The sequence below is a fragment of the Diceros bicornis genome, chromosome 14 (assembly GCF_020826845.1).
Source record: "Diceros bicornis minor isolate mBicDic1 chromosome 14, mDicBic1.mat.cur, whole genome shotgun sequence".
Classification (NCBI taxonomy): domain Eukaryota; kingdom Metazoa; phylum Chordata; class Mammalia; order Perissodactyla; family Rhinocerotidae; genus Diceros; species Diceros bicornis.
The window spans coordinates 40,466,959-40,479,258 of record NC_080753.1 but is presented as its reverse complement, the minus strand read 5'-3'; the positions used below and the strand labels follow the sequence as shown (position 1 = coordinate 40,479,258).

General features: G+C 38.7%; 1 pseudogene; it reads right to left on the bottom strand.

Moving 5' to 3' along the window:
• Positions 1 to 4,375: 4,375 nt before the first annotated feature.
• On the bottom strand, positions 4,376 to 5,250 carry LOC131413350 (vomeronasal type-1 receptor 3-like; annotated as a pseudogene).
• Between the last annotated feature and the right edge of the window lie 7,050 nt (positions 5,251 to 12,300).

Sequence of the window (12,300 nt, the reverse complement as noted above, 5' to 3'; positions counted from 1 at the left end):
ATTGCCTGCTTTTTGGTATGAAAAACTTCAGAGTATTTTCAAAAGTCTCCTGCTGGCATTTCCAGTTTGGAGCATATTCCCTTCAAATATCTGCTCAGTGTCCCGAGTTTCTCCTAGTGAAGGCTGCCTTCTTCTCCACTCACTAAGACCTCTGCTATTCCCTCCCTTCTGTAACTGTGAGTATTCTTGCATTTACGACATTAATTTTTTAGAGAAGATTTGTGGATTATTCCTCAATTTTACTCCATCTAACATATTGTTCTCTTGATATTTAGCAGACTCCTTGAAGGGGCTTTTGTTTTCAATCAATTCATAACTAGGAGATTAGTTAGTCAAAGGCTTTGAACTCTATGGACCATTTTAGCAATTGATCAATTTTGTTTCCAAATTTGTTGTTTCTTTTCACAATGTCATCACTAATGCTTGAGTAAGCCAGGTTCTCTGGTACAATATACAATGTACTTGCACAATGATTTAGTATTTTTATATTTATATAACGATAAGAGTATAGGTTATATATGTATAGATGTGTGAGATCTATCCAGTTAGAATGATTGGAGATTTTTTCCTTCTCATATTTCAACAGTTTTTCCAGTTACATGGTCTTCTGTCTTCTGATAGTCTTTTAAAACTATCACCTTTAAGATTATTTAGTAAAAATATTTTCCGAACTCTTTTTTTTTAAAAACAAAAAAAGTGAAAACACTTAGTATGACAATTTTAAAACACATTAAAAATTAGAGATAACAATATAAAAATATTCATAAACTCATCTCAGAGCTGCAATAGCCCCCTCTATTGTCTCACCCAGCCTACAGGCCTCCTCCCTGTCAGCTTTTTCCAGTTCTTCTCTTTTGGAAACTATTCTGTCATCAGGAAACTGAAAATCAGCAACACCTCTTCCCCATTCTCTAGAGCAGTTACCACCTAAAAACTTCATAGGCCTGCTTGCAAATATATTTAGAGTCTTTGGTTGTTTATGATGAAGAGAAAAAGAACTGCATTAATGGGAAAGAAAATCTGAACACATGACTCCTTGATGAAACACTTGGCTTCACAAAAACAAGTGGTCTGTGGAAAGCCAATCCAAACAAAATACTCTCCTCTCAAATAAAGGTACTCCACTGTATGGTATCACTTTTAGTGAAGATAATATACAGGCTGCATTTTTATGATGGTGCAATAAGGCAGTGTGTTTTTATATCTAGACATGGTGGTTCCAGCTGATTGCAGTGTTCCTTGCCAAATTTCCCCTTATTTTTCAACCTTCCTCCCTCATCTTCATACCCCAGATGATTCTTCTTCATGTCATTTCTCTCTACAAACACTGTTTATGCTTGTCCCAAAGAGTAACTGGAAGAGAACTTTATTTTATTTTACTCACCCATCCTGTATGATATATATTTTAACTCATTTATTCATTCTCACATTTATTCAATAATTACTTCTTGAAGTCAGAAAATTGGCGCCTGGTGATGAGATGAACAAAGTGCTCCTGCCCTCATCAGTCTCAAAGGCTGGTGTGGGGGTTTAAATCTAAAACAAGTCTCAAAGTGTTAGGAAGGTTTACTGAAGTATTGGAGGAGCAGTGAGACGTGTAGCATTGGAAAGTAAGGAAAGAACAAGTTGCTTCTTTAAGATCCGGAGAGCAAGGAGGGAAAGGGTAGAGGTAAGATTCGCTGAAGCTCATTATGAATCCCTGAGAGGAAAATGTCTAACACCGACAGCCTTTCTGAGCGTGGACCAGAGGTCATTCCCCACTGCTACCTCCGTGTTTTCTTTTATGACCCACAAACTTTTTCTTGGAGAACTGGTCAATCCCCTCAGCTTCCTCTGTTCTACCCTGATCTGGGAAAACCCAGAAGCTTATAAAATACAAGCCGCACGTGGTCCCTGCTGATTGCGCTGCCACAGACACTAAGTTCCATGAAGAAGGCATCCACCGACCACAAGGAAGAGGAGGAGCTTTGGAGAACGTAGGCGTTGATCCTACTGCTTCGCGCACTCTCGCGACTACCATTTGAACTATTCCACCCGAGTACCTGTTTTCTCCTTATAATTGCAGAACCTCAGACGCCACGCCCCACCCGTACTTTGGAGGCAAACCCACACGGACGATTTTGGCTGACGTGGATTTAGTCTCACTTCCATACAACTCCACCTGGACTTAAAGAGTTTTTAAGGCTTCAAAAGGAGGCTTCGGCCAAGGCCGAGGGGACCCCTCATTGCTCTGTGCATGGGAGCCTGGGAGCAAAGTGAAGGTGAAGACGGGAATGCTCTGATTCGTCAGTTTCAAGATCCTGCTTGTTAAGGGTCACTGGGGATCAAGCGCACCCCAGCAGCGGAGGACGTTGCCGATGACTGTCGGGCTATATAGCACCACAGAGCCCTAAGGCTCTATTTTCTTATTTTTAAAACAATTACAGTTGTAATGTGATTGTTACAATGTGTCCAGAGGGTGGAGGCGCTGTCTTTCTGTTGCCTTTGGTCCTCAAGATCCTCTGACCACTCTGTTTTCACGAGACTTTGGTCAGCCCCAAGCTCTTCTGCCAAGTCCCAGCAGGCTAGGGCGAGCTGTGGAGCCCCTTCAATCCTCAGCCTGCCAGAACATGCCACTTGAGCCTTTCTGTGTTTATTATGGAAAATGTGAAACATAGACTCAAATACAGGACAGTATCAAGTCCTACAACCACCATGGACCAACTCCTCAGCTTCAGTCATTACCTTGCAGGACATTTGGTCCTGTCCAAAACGTCTACAAGACATTTGGTCCATCAGACATTTGGTCCATGCCAAAAGGTCCTTGATATCTGGTTTTGTCAAAAGGCATGTAGCATGGACCAAATATGCTCATGGATGTTTTGGACAGGACCAGATATCTACTAATCGTTTACCAGGGCCATAAAACCGATAGGATAGAGGCATTCTTAAAAACGAGATGGAAATTGTGCATATCAATTCTAAGATTTTGTACTATGAATATAAGAAATTGGTAAAATAGCATCAGGTATTTTTCAAAACAGTTTGATGACATATCTTATTGCCAGAACTATGACTTCTACCAAAATGCCTATTTTAGTTCTAATTAAAAAAAAAAAAAAAAAAGGAAACCAAATTCCTCATTTAAACTAATATAGAACCAAATTGTTTTTTAGATCTTTGATGATAGTGAAACTGATATTATTGTGGGGAGTGTCCACGCACTAAAGAATTGTGTCTTGTAACAAATAACAAATTATTTTCAAAATTAATTTTTTATTCATTTTATTAAAAAAAGATATATTTAAATGTTTTAAATTTAAATACAATTCAGAAAATATAGAAAGATATAAAATGAAATTCTACCTACTGACCTTGATTTACCTAGTTTCTCTTAAATCAGGTAACGCTCTTTTAGTTTCTTTTGTATTTTTGCAGAAATTCATGATGTAGACAAAAGCAAGTTAAAAAGATTATTATATTCCATTTTTTTTTTTTTTTTTTTTTTTTTTTTTTTTTTTGTGAGGAGATCAGCCCTGTGCTAACATCCGCCAATCCTCCTCTTTTTTTGCTGAGGAAGACGGCCCTGGGCTAACATCTGTGCCTATCTTCCTCCACTTTATATGGGACGCCGCCACAGCATGGCTTACCAAGCAGTGCGTCGGTGCGCGCCCGGGATCCGAACCAGCGAACCCCGGGCCGCCGCAGCGGAGCGCGCGCACTTAACCGCTTGCGCCACCGGGCCGGCCCCTATATTCCATTTTTTAATACTATTGTTCTTGCATTGCTTTCTTTTATTAGTTAAAGTTTCACCATGGATATTATTCAGTATCAATACATTTTTAGCTCACCCATTCTTTCATAAGTTCAATAAAATCCCTTTGTGTGGACGAATCCTCTAGGATATTTTCAAATAGCCAACAAAACAGGCCCTTTTGCTGGATATTTAGACTAGCTTTTTAAAAAAATGCTGCAATGAGTAATAATTTTTGTACTGTAATTCACACATGAACAATATATGTATGTGATCATCCTACAAGTGGAACTCCTGAGTCAAAGGGTGAATAAATTAGAATTTTGATAGACTTTGCCAAATTATTCTTCTCCTCCTTACTACTGGAAGCTTGCTAGTAAAAGACGCTTCTTATCAGCAGGAGAATTTAAGCCACTTCTTGAGGGTGGCAGGATGGACAATGAGAAGATGGTGGAGTCCCTGTAGCTTATTACGATCTCATGTGTCAGCTCAGGGATGCCGGTCACCAGTTTGTTGTACGACAATATACTGTGATGTGTTTAAGCTACTCTTACTTCATTTCTTTTTTTACACATAGCATAACAAAACTGTATTTAAAAATTGTTTTCTAAGGAAGCAATGAAACAGATGTTTTCTCAAGTCTCAACGAGTGTGCCAACATTCAACCAGATGTCTGTCTCTGTGAGTCAGCATAAATGAGATGAGAGTTGCATAATCAAGGCTTAGAATTTCTAGCATATTTAATGCTATAGAATTATTCTCAAAGGAAGAATTTAAGTATAAAGAAATAATACAATCTGTCCAATGAAAGAAAAGAAAACAAAGCATCAGAAGGAGAACACTTTGAGCTGCTCTTATCTCAGGGAGAGTTTGGTAGACAACCTTGGAGTTCTGAGGTAGAGGAGATGCTTGTGGTGCTTGCAGAGAAGAAATACCATGAAACATTACACACTGAAACAGGGCATCTTGCATGACCACTATAATAAGAAATATCCACTTTATTATCTCGATTTTTGGTAGAAAATAGCAATAGTTGTCTCTTTTACTATTTTGTGATCTGTTTATGCTGTTGATGTTTTAGATGTAATAGAGTAAGTTCATGCTTATCAAGGAATTGAGGATCCAAAAGAGAAAAAAGGGAAGGGTATGCCATTTGGACCTTGGCTTCACCTTTACCCACACAGGGTCTCTGGGACTGATGGTGATGCCTTGGGCCACAGTGAGGAGAACTGGTGGCTCAGATTGAAAGTCCCCAAGTTACCCCATCCAGATAAACAACAATTTACAGCCTATATCAGCTAGGAAGTTTCTCAAACCAAAAGTCGCTACTGTCTTTGTCATTCCCTTGGAAAAAAGTATGATACTTGTAAAAGACAGTGCATGAGGATTAGATGTGTAAACTTCTCAGTGCCCCAAAAGAAAATGCACGTGTAATTTACAAAAACAAAGATGTTCCCCACAATGCCAGGTCCAGTTATAAGGAGGAATATTGTTCCTTTAATAATGATCTAAACCATTTCTTATTTCCCTGGCAGAAAAACTTTGGACCCAGCAAACACCTCCTGAAGAAAGCAACAGTAATGATGATATGTATCTGCAAAGAGTATTTCATATCATAGGCTTTTCTGGTGTATCAGAAACACTGACTTAAGGGTCATGATATATGCAATGGAGCTGATTTTTGTCCAAAGAACTCTATTCCTTTTCCTGCAGGCACTCCTCGTGGGTGATTGTATGTGGCCTGAAATGCCATCCTGGGGATCAGTATACAAGAATCTAAATTTGTAACACAGATTTTTTTTTTCTGTGCTCCACATCAGCAAAACCAACCTGCTTGTTGAAATCCGTATATATCTCACGTATGCTCAATTTAAGCAAGTGCTAAATTGAACTAAAACTTACCCGAATCTGAATGTCTTCTGGTGTTTTTACTTCATTTTATGATATTCCTACCAGCCAATTCCAAAAACTGGGGCTTATCCTTAACACCTCTACCTCATCACACCACAGATACTTTAAAAGTCCTATTGCTTCAACTTCTCTTATATCTCCTAATTTTAGTCCATTTTTTTATTCATAGAACCCCTTCTTATGTTCAACATCCATTATATATCTCATTTTGGTTAGTATAAAATTTCCTGGCTTGTCTCCTTAATCTAATTTCTATATCTCTGATATATATACCTTAATATTTCCACAATTGCCTTCTAAAACCCCACAGACTTTTTCTGTGAGTTCACTGTTTATAAATTTTCCGCAACTTTCCTAGTTCTCAAGATCAAATTAAACTGCATGATCCCAACTTCTGAAGCCTAATCAGCCAAGGGCCTCCAGAAGCAAGCCTGTGAGTGGAACCAAATGAGATCTACTGACTGGACACAGCCTGGGCAGGGGTCTAGGGGAACCTCGGAATGATGCTGTAAAAGGGTTTTTGTGAGAGATCTGTGTCCCACTGAGGAATCTGAGGAGACTCTAAGGAAAGCCTGGATCAGTTCAGGATGTGTTGATGTTTCCCAAGAGGGATTAAGAAAAGCTGTTTAACTAGGAATTTGGTGCTGTCACGAGACAAGGGCAGTTTATCAATTAGGGATCCCCAATAATCGCTGGGTATAGCAAAGCGAGTGGGGCATCATTGGTAAGAAAAGAGTAATCACTCACACAGAGGTCTTGATGGCATTTTACAGCTGCTGGATAACCTTTGGAGCAGCAATGTTTTCAGGTAATTTAGCAGCAAGCTTTACCTGTGTGTATTCTCCCAACATAGTTAAAAATAGGACTGGTTTGATCTTTATCACTCCAAGCTGATTTTCACTCTTTCAGGTTGGATAAGAATTTACTCTTTTATCATTGACCTCTTCAATCTAATTTCTCACCTAGAAATTTATATCAAATTACTGACATTTTTTTCCAAATAAAAGAAACCAGACTGTTTAATTAAACCCCCAGGATTTACATATGTTTTATATACTTGTAACACCTTTTCTACAAGCCTTCATCCTCCTCCGTATCCTACCAATCGTTAAGGGCTTGTCTTAGATTTATCTTTATCTTGAATATCTCTGGCAGCATGAACTGCATGAACCTAGGCTTGTGTCCATATTTGGTACTAGGTAGCCTTATGATTTGGGGAAAATTGGTTATTGCCTTCAGTCTCCATTTCCTCCTCAACAAATGGGGAGACAAATGCCTGCACCAAAGTGTTACAGAAAGCATCACATAAACCTAAATGCCTAGCACTTAGTGAAATAAACTATCAGCCTAATACCAAGAAAATCGGTATTAACCGATGAGTCTGGAATAAGAATTGATTAAATATTTAGTCAGAGCCTTGGAATCTGTTAAGAATGACTGTACTCAGTACACCTCAATGCCCTGATGTCCATATCAAATATTTTCCCATTTATTTTTGCTTATCGCTATATAGGGTTTCCTTTTTTTCTGGCCTTATCTTCACCTTCCTAAAACTTCAGAGCTCTGAATCAGAATTGAGACCAGTTTCTGTGACACCTGATAAATTACTTCTCTTTCTTTCTGCTTGAATAATAGGAACCATATCAAAGGAGGGAGGGATGATGACTTTCCCAGATGATTTTTTGGACATGTTAAACTATTTAAAAAGACATGCCTTGCATTCACATAGATGTGTAATGCCCAACCTGAATCTAATACCTGCTGGCTTAGGCAAGAATGTGTATCTGTCTCAGACCATTTTCTGAACTAAAAAATGAGATTAGTGCTTTCTGCTACATAAGACTGTGGTAAAATTAAAGTGGGTTACCTCAGTTTATACTACCTTACAATCTTGCAATTAAAAAGTAGGAATTCACTAAAAAGCAACTATAATTTTAATCATAAGTGTTGTTAATAGGTGCCCCATCAAGCTGGCATGTAATGAATGAAGTCGACTTACATATATGGTATAATATAGTGTATTAGGATAGGGAGACTTTAAGGATGGATGCAGGAAGAAAACCTTCAAATTAAACACATGCACTTGGGGAATTTGCAGCATAATGGGAAAGACAAAGTTGGCTCATATGCAAAAAACAGACATGCATCGAAATAGGTGTACAAATTTTACATAAACTAATAATGCTGACAGAGTCATAATGCAGGTGAAAATGTAGGCTGAAGAAAACAGAGCTATTCCTAGAAACTTGAAAAACTCTCATGTCTTCCTGATTTCTGCATAAAAGAAAATGGCAACCTTATATAAGAACCCACCGCAGAGGTCTCTTGCGGTACCAGATCCTGAACTCGGGGACAAAATGCTCAAGCATTCCCGGAGTCATATACGCTGAAACTAGTGCCCATCAGCTTTCTGGTACCAGGGACACATCTTTGAACTCAGAAGAATCAAGGTCCGCAGGCTCACAGACCCTTCTCATTAGTTCCCTCTCTTAGTCAAAGAAAGAAGCAAGATTTATGCTTCCCAGGGAAATTTTATATGGCACAAGGAGTAATAAAAGAATTGGTCAAGTGTATTCACTCTGTTACTTGAAATGCAGTCAAGCTCTTTGTTATTCCTTCAGGCAGATGAGGCCTCCTAAGCTGTATTTGTACCTTCTTGATTTGTAGAGCTCTTGTCTAACATAAACTGTAACCAAGACTTCAATTTTCAGAGTTATCACCTCATCAGGGAGAAGGAAATCCTTTGCAGAATCTCAATCCCTGAAGTACAACTCTTTTTCTCCCTCCACAATTACAACAATTATTTTGCTCAGAAATTATCTCAGTCTTAATTAAGGTTTAGTTATATTAATAGGAAGGATGTGCAGTGAGAAAACGAACAACTAGTCAAGCTTTTGTATCTAGCATCTCCCATTTTTCTGGCCCTCTCTTCATCTTCCCAAAATTCCAAAGCTGTGAATCAGAATTAGGATCAACTTCTGAGATGCATAATAAGTCACTTACCTTTCTTTTTTAAAGCCTTCTTTATGCATACGATATGATAAATAATGACTGGAACTGGAGATTCTGTTTTCTGAGCACATCCCAACCATGGATCTGGAGAGGATAAGAGTCACTTTGCTCTTCCTCTGCACATTGTGGTTAAGGGAGGAAAAATGATTTTCCCTATAACCTTCTGTGTTCTAAGCTCAAACCCCTGTAATAAAAAACAGATTAACAAAAGAAAAACAAGCAGATATTTATTATCATGTATACCTCATGCATACATAGAAGATACCCAGAGAAAAATGAATAACTCCCTGAGGTGGCTTAGAATACAGGCTTAAATACCGTTTTAATAGGGAAAGTGGAGAGAGGATGTAGGCCTCTTAGAGAGGAGTAGAGTATTTTTAAGAGAGATGAATGGGCCTTTAGAAGAATAAATGAGAGGTATGATAGTTTGTGACAATGTTTTCCAGTGCGTGGTGTAGACTTCTGTCTCCTCTCCTGTGATATGAACCAATCCTCTCTGGTTAATGAAACTCTCCAGGAGGCGATTTATGACAACTGAGTTCCTTTTGGAGGATGTGTCTTTAGGCAGATTAGGGGAGTTCAGAGAAATCTTCTCCTTGCTTTTGCTGTTTTCCAAGTACATACAGCTCAAAATAATCAATATACCAAACGAGAATATTTTGGGATGGCATGTCCTGAACTTCTACAGCCATATTTTGGGGTGGCACATTCTGCTACCTTCAAGGAGTTAGAGAGCTTTTCTGGAAGTGATTGTTTTATTCTTTGTCTATTAAAAAACAAATGGAACTCGAAAACTAGAAGGACCTCTCTTTTTTTGTTGTTACAGATCACTCCTGCCCTACAAAGCTTCATTGAAACTAACTTCTCTCACCTATAGCAACTTTCTACTCTCAAGAATGACTTTTGTGGTTCCTGATGCAAAAGAATATAAATAAAATGGACATAGTGTTGAGATTAGAGACAAGAATAGAATTATTTTTCAAGAAGTGAGAGCAGCACTGAGCTAGTCTGAGAAGGCAAGACTTCCTCTCATTTTCTGGGAGACTGTATCCTCATTAGTGACAAAGGTTCTTTGCTTGACCAAACTTTAATCATGCTCTTGAAACTTCTCCCAGGATCATCTGTGTACTTTCTTATAAAATCTAGGTTTAGCAAGAAGTCAGTTTAACGAGAAGCCCCCACCCTCAAGATCTGATCACGTTCTTATTTGATGATGTTTCTCATCCTCCACCATCCCCTAGGAGATGTCCAATCACCCTGGCCTGTCTTCAGTAAGAATCCTGTTAGGTTGTTTAAGCCAGAATTCCTTACTCCTGAGGTTTCCTCTTGGTAACTTTTAATCCACTAACACCTGCCCACACTCTGCTACTTGGCTATAAATTCTTATCTCTCCCCCAATCTGTAAAATCTCATGCAGTGGGCCCTATACCTTTCACAATGCTCCTGAATAAAGTCTGCTTTACCATCTTGAACAAGTGTCATTGAATACATTTTTTCTTTTACGTTACCTACAGAGGTACCTGAAACCAGCTAAAAAATACTTGTGTAATAAATAAAAAATAGCCCTTTGAGGCTAGCCCCAGTGGCCTGTTAGTTAAGTTCCACGTGCTCTGCTTCAGTGGCCCAGGCCGGCTCCAGGCACATACCTACACCACTCGTCTGTCAGTGGCCATGCTGTGGCAGTGGCTCCCATAGAAAAAAAAGAGGAAAATTGGCAGCAGATGTGAGCTCAGGGAAAATCCTTTTCAGCAAAAAAACAAAAAGAAAAAGAAATAAAAGAATAAATAGCCCTTTGAGATAAAGTAATATTTTCATTCCTGATTTTGAATGAGGAAATTCAGGCACAGACAGAGTGCATAAGTTGCCCAAGGACACTTCTAAAGGAAATAGAAAAAAAATAATTTACCCTGGTGCAAAAAGAGAGACTTCCTTTTCTCCCTTTTCTTACAGTATTTTTTTTTCTTTTTGGGTGAGGAAGATTGGCCCTGAGCCAATATCCACTGCCAATCTTCCCTGTTTTGCTTGAGGAAGATTGTCCCTGAGCTAACATCTGTGCCAATCTTCCTCTATTTTGTATGTGGGATGCCACCACAGCATGGCTTGATGAGTGGTGCATAACAGAGCATGTGAACTTAACCACTACGACACTGGGGCAGCGGCTAGAACGTTTTTTTTTTTTTAACTTGTAATTGTAAATTTTTTCTCTGCCCCTTTGAAATGTATGCATATCTTTTAAAGAGCTAAAAGGCTCTTGCTAGTTTTACAACCCAGCAATGTTTCTCTCAAGGATCTGTGAGCCATCTTTTAAAATGTAATCCTTAAAGAAGACAATGCCCCTATCTCCCAGTTTCTCTGGAAGAGTAGGAGCCCAACTTCCATGGAGACCTTATGCCAAATTGAAAACTATATCCTGCCATCAAAATATGAGAAATTTATTTTTTCGTTGGATAAAACCAATTAATTTACATAGAAAGTCACCCAAATCACCAAGTGAATTTAGGATGAACTATGTGTGACATGTGGTGCTGTCATGTCCTCTTATTTGAGGGTTAGTTATCATGTATCTTGAGAAAATGTATGTAATGGGTTGTATTTGCTCAGCTATATAAAAGGTGAGATTTTTTTTTGTTCTTGCAATTTCTTTAGTGGATTGGCTGTGATGCACATTGCATTATGGTTTAATACTTTTTCAATAATAAAATAGTTTTCTTTCTTTTTTACTTTTACAGAGAGGTCTTGTGGGTTGGCAGGAGATTTAGTTTCTAATTATCTTTCCTCAACACACATACATAATAGATAGGTGAATCAAGAATTGAACCCAGAAAAATCTAACACCAGAGGATGAGCTCCTGACTATCAATCATAGCTCCCTATGCCTATTGCTTCATATGTGTCCTTCTGGGTCAGTCTCTCTTTCACTCTGTCTCTCCTTCTCAGAATGACTCCCATCTCTTCTAGCCTCTGCCTCCATCTTTCTCTCTGCATCTCTAAATGTGTGTCCCTCAGACTTCTATTGGGAGTAACTGCCATTGGTGGCAGCTCTGGAGTTTAATGTGGACTCCACTGATTCTTGGCTAAGTCACAATGGATGAGTGACATTTGATGAGTCATTTGGCCTATACTTTCTCTTATGTTATGTGAAATGGCAATGAAAAAAGACCTATCTCTGTGAGTATTTGTGAACATTCAGGAAAAGGTTGTAGGTCAACAATCAAGAAATCATTGTTATGTATGTTTAAAAGGGAGAAAAATCATGTCTTCAATCTATATCTTCCTTTTCTTTGTACAAGGCACATCCACCAAAGGCTGTTATTTGAACCACATTCTTTACTGCTTATTTCCTTGCTATAAATTTAAGACAAACAAAAACACTATTAAAAACTGTGGCATATGCCAGTAATTTATTTGATAACTTTCATTTAAGAGTTATGATCAGACAGTTTGTGTTAAAACTCTTTCTTCTCTCCTCTCACCCCCTGGTGTGTAGAGATTTCAGGATAAGGACACCATGCCCCTGTACATCCCCTGTAGTGCTAAGGAGAGCACAGAACTCAGCATGAAACTCATGTTGCCCCTCTCAGGATTCTGTCCACAACCCTATCTCTGATTCATCCTGATTGAGCATCACTTTTGATGCTGTGCAT